At 43.4% G+C, this 7,901-nt stretch overlaps 1 long non-coding RNA gene across 1 annotated transcript; it reads left to right on the top strand.

The window, feature by feature from the left end:
- The first annotated feature begins 436 nt into the window (after positions 1-436).
- LOC147582988 (uncharacterized) lies at positions 437-7,901 on the top strand. Its single transcript, XR_015244264.1, has 3 exons — positions 437-841; positions 949-1,271; positions 4,743-7,901. It is a non-coding gene; the product is annotated as an uncharacterized LOC147582988 (long non-coding RNA).

Below are 7,901 nucleotides of genomic sequence, written 5' to 3'. Positions count from 1 at the left end.
ATATCCTCAATTTGAATTTCTCTTGCTATTTCCTCGTCATTAGCTTTAGGTTATGCATTTGGGCCAGAGTATCACAGAAGTTGACGCTGGGTTCTTCATGCTATCAGATGTCACGTGATTTCCACTTACCCCATTACAAATGATGTTCATGCTTATTACTTGACTAAGGTGATGTCTGCCAAGCAGTTTCTTTAGCAAAAATCTCTCATGTAGCTCCCCTGTAATACGGTCCTCCAATGCTATTTTAATTTAGTGGATTCATTTCACAACCTCATAAACTCACTTTTCCCAAATGTGGTAGCCATGGTATATACCTAAGGCCGCTGACCTGGCTTTATCTGTATTGGCAGCATTCTTGTTTCACATTAGCCTTTTTTCTTTGATTATTTGAAACATCTCTCTTAGCTTTTTAAAAAGGTTTATTTATTTTGAGAGAGAGAGAGAGCGCGCGCTCATGCATGAGAGGGGAAGGGGCAAGAGAGAATCTCAAGCAGGCTCCTCCCTGTCAGCACAGAGCCCGATGTGGGGCTCTGACTCAAGAACCGTGAGATCATGACCTGAGCCGAAATCGAGAGTCAGATGCTTAACTGACGGAGCCACCCAGGCACCCCTCTCTTAGCTGTTTTTGATGGGAGGGTCAGGAGGGGGAGACGGCAAAAGGGGATGGGAGAGGAAGGGCTGTGTCTGCCTCTGCCATCATGAATCAAGGCTGCACCCCAGCCTGGGTGCCGAGCGTGTGAGTGCCGGCTGGTGGATCGCCCTTGCCTGTGCCCCCAACATGTGGAACCGGTGTGAGTGTGCTCAGCTCCAGGGGTCGTGCAACGGAAAGAACAGATGGAAGGTAGAGAACCGGGGATGGGGGGGGGGGGGTGGCGGGGGGGGGGGGCTGTGCTCTGGGGTTGATTTTTGTGTGATGCTGAGTAACCCTTGTTCTTCTCTGCACCTCAGTTTTCAGGTCATGGCAATGGAGAGAGTTCCCTTTCCACATAGCTAAAGAAAAAAAGGAATGTGTCAGGACTGTGAAATTTTGAGATGAGAAAGAAGGCACAACAGTAACACAGGTGGAGTAAAACGGAAACAGATGCTCCTCAAGGAAGCTTTGTCCCCCTCTGGGCTCACAGAGGGTCTTTAGCTCCTGGATGCACCTTCCTATGCCTCACGGGTTCATGAAGATCCACCATTCCAGCCGCTCGCACTGCTTGCGACCTTGCCCGAGAAAAGGTCCTCCCGCCCTCTCATCTGGAACTTGTATATTCCAGAAACTCTTAGAGGTAAAAACCCCCTCATCTGTGCTACTATTTCAGCTCAAAACACATTTAAAAGGAGGTTATCTCAGAGAAGTGATAAGGAGACAGATAAACATCCTGGAGTTTGTAAGGTAGGAAAAGAGAATGAAAAGGAGACTTATTGTCCATAGAAGCCTCCTTCCTTCCTTCTGGGCCCCACTGGAGGCCCGAGGGGCTGGAGCTTTGTGGTGGAGATGCTCCTGATTCAATAAGATTCATAGATGGCAACTTGTGGGGCTCCCACACTTTGGCAATTCACAGAGCTGGATGAAAAGAAATGACAAAACCACTTGAAAATCTTTTAGTCTTGATAAATGTGCTTTTTTTCTTGTTTTTTCCTTTTAAAGGATCAAATTCTTTCTTAGCTCTTGGTTCTGACAGAGCTTTCTCACTGGAGTGCTATCAGCGACATTTTGCACAATTGGAGGCTGCTAGTTCCAAAAACCTTCTGAAAATTATTGCCAAGGGCCTATCGGGTAGAGGAGCAGAAAGGAGAAGGAAGGAGGTTGTTTTGCATTAAAATAAATAAGAGTCTGAGGGTTATATGTAAGAATCACTAAATTCTATTCCTGAAATTATTATTACACTCTATGTTAACTAACTTGGATTTAAATTTTTAAAAAAACTAGAGGGGCGCCTGGGTGGCGCAGTCGGTTAAGCGTCCGACTTCAGCCAGGTCACAATCTCGCGGTCCGTGAGTTCGAGCCCCGCGTCAGGCTCTGGGCTGATGGCTCGGAGCTTGGAGCCTGTTTCCGATGCTGTATCTCCCTCTCTCTCTGCCCCTCCCCCGTTCATGCTCTGTTTCTCTCTGTCCCAAAAATAAAATAAAAAACGTTGAAAAAAAAAAATTTAAAAAAAAAAAAAAAAAAAAAACTAGAAAATTGAGCCCCCCTCCCCCCAAATAAATAAATAGGTTCAATTTGTAAAGCTGAGCTGCCTTCTAGGAATGGAAAGAATGAGTCACAGGCATGGCTTTCCAATGGCATTAGGAGCACAATGCCCTTACATGCCCACGAAACTTCTCTTTCTGTTTCAGGTGGGAGGAGCAGGGAGAAAATATTTCCTTTAGGCAAACTACCTAAAACCTACAAACCACATCTGTTCTTTCCAATGAGCTTGTCCAGTGCCAGGCTAGACAAATCAACTCTCCAGTGGAGGAAGACATCAAGCAGTTTTCAGAGGCTGGCTGGAGAGAGACCACTGGTATCTACAGCCCATAGCAGCTTCCCCGGGCAACCACGTGGTTTACTAGGTTCCGGGGACATGTTCTCACTTTAGGGCAAACAGGGGGCTCAGCTTAGGGGGCTGGGTTGATATCTTTACGTTTCAAGGATTATTTGAATGCCTCTTTCTTTGGCAAGAGACTCAAAGAATATCTAAAGGACCAAAAAAGCCCCCCAAAAAACAAAAAAAACAAAAAACAAAACAAAACAAAATGAAACCCAAACCAAAACAAAAGTGAAAGTCTAAAGTTACATTTTTTTCCCATGAGGAATTTAAACATCTAGATAGACAAAAATAAATCTGCCATCAGTATGAGATCCAAAGAAAGCTACTCTGAACACTATCAAATATTATCTTCCTTTTGAAGTTCTTATTTTTAAAAACATACCTGAATATTGTGCTTAATGAATTAATTAAATCATTCAACAGTTTGAAAAACTATTTAGTTTGAAATAGTTATAGATTAACAGGGAGATGTAAAAAAAAAAAATGAACAGGGGTTTCTTGTGCACCGTTTACCTAGTTTTCCATAATGGTGACATCTTGCGTAATTATAGTGCAATGTCACAGACAGGAAACAGACATTGGGACAAGCCACAGAGCTGGCTCAGATTTCATCAGTTTTACATGTACTCGTGTGTGTGTGTGTGTGTGTGTGTGTGTGTGTGTGTAGTTCTATGCTGTTGTATCACATGTGTAGATTTGTGTAAGCACCAATCAAGATACATAACTGCTCTCCCACCACAAAGCTCCCCTTAGGCTACCCCTTTATAGCCACATGCACCCTAACTGAACGGCATATCCTTATAATTCTGTACACTTTCTTTTAAAAAAAAATTTTTTTTTTTACATTTATTCATTTTTGAGAGACAGACACAAGTGGGGGAGGGGCAGAGAGAGAGGGAGACACAGAATCCGAAGCCGGCCCCAGGCTCTGAGCTGTCAGCACAGAAACTGACGCGGGGCTCAAACTCATGAGCTGTGAGATCATGACCTGAGCTGAAGTCGGACGCCTAACCGACTGAGCCACCCAGGTGCCCCAATTCTGTACGCTTTCTATGTGCAAGTCCCTGCTCTGGGTACCAGTAATACATCATTGAACAAACACAAGTCCCTGCAGTATTGAGAAGAGACAGGAAAGAAACATCTTTTAAAAATAAACATCTGTGTTAGGTGATGAGTGCAGTTAAGTGAGACCCAAAAGAATAGATACTGAAGATTCCATTTTAATGAATTGCAGGAATAGGAAGACTGATATCTATGGGGATAAAGATCAGAAATTGGCTGTTGTTGTGGGCGTGTATTGGCTACAATGGGGCACGAGGCCCAAAGGGAGTTTCTGGAAATGTATTATATCTTGTTTGGAGGGAGAGTATAGGGCATATATGTCAAAACTCACAGCTCTGAACACTCAATTCTATACATTTTATTGTATAAAAGTTATGTCTCAATTAAAAAAAAGTGAGGTAGGGGTGCCTGGGTGGCTCAGTCCATTAAGTGTCTGACTTTGGTTCAGGTCATAATCTCACAGTTTGTGCGTTCGAGCCCCTTGTGGGGCTCTGCTCTGACAGTGTGGATCCTGCTTGGGACTCACTCTCTTGCTCTGCCCCTCCCCCACTTTCATTTTCTCTCTCAAAATACATAAATAAACTTAAAAAAAATAAAAAAGTAATAATATACAGTGACAGAAAGTATTTAGCTAATATTAATTCTCAAGCCACTGAGCATATTCAGTTAAAATGTTCAAGACAGTCAGTTAAAGGCAAACGACGAGTAGTTTGGTCAATATTTATCTTCTAGATTCCAGAGGCTACAACTTTCAAATGTGTCTTCTTTTTGACCATGAAAACCAAGATGATGTAGTTATTGCAATGTAGTACCTAAGCATATGCATATTTATTTATTTATTTATTTATTCATTTATTTAAAATTTTTTTTTCAATGTTTATTTATTTTTGAGACAGAGAGAGACAGAGCATGAACAGGGGCGGGGCAGAGAGAGAGGAGGGAGACACAGAATCTGAAACAGGCTGCAGGCTCTGAGCGGTCAGCACAGAGCCCGACGCGGGGGTCGAACTCATGGGCCGGGGCCGTGAGATCATGACCTGAGCGAAGTCGGAGGCTTAACCGACCAAGCCACCCAGGCGCCCCAGCATATGCATATTTAAAGTGATAGTTTGGATGACTTAACTCATGAATGGACTTACATTTTGACCTTAATTCTCTTTATAGGATGTTCTTTATTACCACGTTTCTCAAGCTGTGGATTTGACAAGCTGCAGAATTTGAGTTCATTTTATTTTCATTCAGAAAACATAGGCACCTGGTTTTGATATGTATAAAAATCAGCAACATGGAAACAAGCATACCAAGCAAAGTTCAGATGAGACATGAAGGTAAAGAAAGATTTCTTTGGTATTTGGTGGGTGTCCTCACCAGGACAACTGTGATAATTAAGATATTCCTTCTTCCTTTATTTATTCATTCTTTCATCAACTACTCAGTGTGCATTTACGCATCCTATGCATTTTCTAGGAGCTGGTGATAGATCAGTGAGCGAAACAGACTAAAATCTTTTTCCTCGTGGTGATTATACCCTACTGGGAAGATACATAATAAACACAATAATAAGAAAAGGATATATTCATTTTAGGGGTGTTCGAAGATGATTAGTCTATAGGAAAATATAAAATAGGAAGATCAGTTGTGTGGAGGGAAGGAAGGTCTCAGTTGTCCCAGTGAGAATAGAGTATTTGGGCAGAACTTTGAAGGAGATGTGGAATGAGCCATACGGGTATTTGGAGAAGAGGGTCTTGCTCCAGAGAGCAGCCCAGACAAAGATCTGAGGTAGAAAAGTGCTGAGCATGGTCAGGGAATAGCAGGAACTGAGAGAGAGAGGGAGATGAGGTCAAGTCATGAGGGTGGCAGTGTGTGTGGACAACCATCCAAGAGAAGAACCAGGAACTCAGTCAAAGAATTTGCCGCAGGCTTCAAGTCAATGCACAGTTAAGCAACGTCAGTTTCACCTCCTGGATTTCAGATTCCTTTCCTCGTCTCCATTCCCACTGCCTTGCCCTCCTTCAGCCTGCTGTCGGTTCTCCCCAGGGCGGCCTCACCTCTAACCCGGTTGGCCCCATGTCTATTCCTGTATTCAACAACCCTTTCCCCACACTGCAGCCAGGCACCTATAATCAGCTCCCTTTTGGTCATGAGAGGCTAAAATTTTTTATGGCCTCTAAGTTTTGATTTTACCCACCTATCCAGGCTCCTCTGGCAGCACACAGCTCTGTGATACCTCCCATCACCGGAGCTGTACAGAGATGCTTCTCTTTCCCAGAAATCAAGGTCTTGTTCACTTCCCCACTCCCCAGGGCACCCTCCCCACATACATCATATTAACTGCTGCCTGTATTTTCTCTATCAGCTCACAGGTCCATTTTTCAGGAAAAACTGACCTGCTGCCCGTGCCATGTATGTGCATTTTGCATATTATGGTCATTTTGCTGACTGTAATTGTGCTAGAACATCAACTTAAGGTTTATAGATGCACTTCTGGGAGTTTCTGTTCTTAGAAGATTTGGGGAGCTAAAAGTGAATCTGCTCATTAAAAAATAGTATTTGAGAGGCATGCGGGTGGCCCAGCAGGTCAAGTGTCTGACTTCAGCTCAGGTCATGACCTCACAGGTCATGGATTCCAGCCCCACCTCAGGCTCTGTGCTGACAGCTCAGAGCCTGGAGCCTGCTTTAGATTCTGTGTCTCCCACCACCCCCCAGCCCTCCCCAACTCACGCTCTGTCTCTGTCTCTATCTCTCTAAAATAAAATTTAAAAAAATATTTTTAAATAGTATTAGAATGTTATGCTAAAATGTTTCGCTTTTGGAGGGATTCAGACTTTTAGACAGATCACTCATGGAAGCACTGTCGTAAAGAATTTGCAGAAGTTGTTGGTTACTGGGGCATCTGGGTGGCTCAGTCAGTTGAGCGTCTGACTTCTGCTCAGGTCATGATCTCATGGTTCGTGAGTTCGAATTCCGCGTCGGCTCTGTGCTGACAGCTCAGGGCCTGGAGCCTGCTTCGGATTCTGTGTCTCCCTCTCTCTGCTTCTCCCCTGCTCACACTCTGTCTCTCTCTCAAAAATAAATAAAGATTAAAAGAAAATTAAAAAAAGAAGTTGTTGGTTACTAATGCCAAAGGTTTTTGAGAAGTATTCTTAGATGCCCATGAACTTTACATCAGGGACAGTCAGAAAACTCCATATGATAAAAGGAAGGGAGTTGCATCTCATTTCTTCAAAAAGGAAATAGAAAACCAAAAGGCTTTACAACTGGACAGAAGTAGTCAGGCTCCTTTCATGATGTGAGGAAGGGCATATGCCTCTACAAACCTAACAGGCTTCCCTCTGGGTTTCTGGTAGGGCAAAAATCCTGAGAGGATTGAGAGAGAAGGAAACAGGAAAGATTTTTCCTGAGAATAAAGGTAGCTAGAAAAGCAAACCAAATACATCTTTTCAATTAGCTCTAAATGCTTAAGCTAGGAAAATTGACCCTGGTGGGGACAGATGGCGGGCTTTGAAAGCTGTCCAGAGAGGCAATTGCTGACAGACAGTTTGAAGTGCTTTTCCTGATTCTCTGTGATGAGTCATCCTTTTATAGGGCAAACCTGTCATCTAGGTGCCAAAAAGGTCGCCATAGAGTGAGTTGAGGTTGGTGCCTTGAAGTTTCCAGAGTTAATGTTTGCCACCATTCTTCGGGGGTCTCCTCCCTGTAGTTAGAGTCAGAGCCAAGCTTTCAAAAGAAAAAGCAGATGAACAGACAAAAAAGAAAGCCCATTTTTTCCCCTTCTTCTGTTATGATAGTGAAATAGAAAAGTGGAAAGAAGAAAAAACCCCACTCATTGTACTATTCCTATCATTTACCAAGTTTCCAAATATGATCATACAGTGATTGGTTGCAAGCAGGAGAGGAGAAGTCGGGCTAATGTAAGCAGAAAACACAGGCACTAAATAGCTCACAAAATCTCCAAAATCAGGCGGAGAGTTGACCGCATCATGAAAAATGGTTAAAAAAAATCATTCTGCAGACTGGTCCTTTGCAGACATCCCACGGTCTTTCCTGGACCCAGACAGAGATATCCCTAGTGCGCTGTTAATCACAGCTGATTCTAGAAACTGGATTTGCTTTGCCTCAAGTACCGGCCTCAGAACATTTAATTCTGGGCAGTTCCTCCCTTTTTTGATTGCAAATCCTTGTCCCAAATCTGGCACGAAAGCACCTGAGTGACAGAGCCTGGGTGTTCTTGCTGCAAGGGATGCTGGGAACATTTTAGCCTCTTTTCAGGGTGGATACCCCAAACACAGAAGGAAGGTTCAGACGCTGGTTTAAAAAAAATCA

Source organism: Puma concolor, chromosome A2 (genome assembly GCF_028749965.1).
Source record: "Puma concolor isolate L17-30 chromosome A2, mPumCon1.1.hap2, whole genome shotgun sequence".
NCBI lineage: Eukaryota > Metazoa > Chordata > Mammalia > Carnivora > Felidae > Puma > Puma concolor.
The sequence above is the reverse complement of the archived record's forward strand: the minus strand, read 5'-3'. Positions and strand labels throughout refer to the sequence as shown.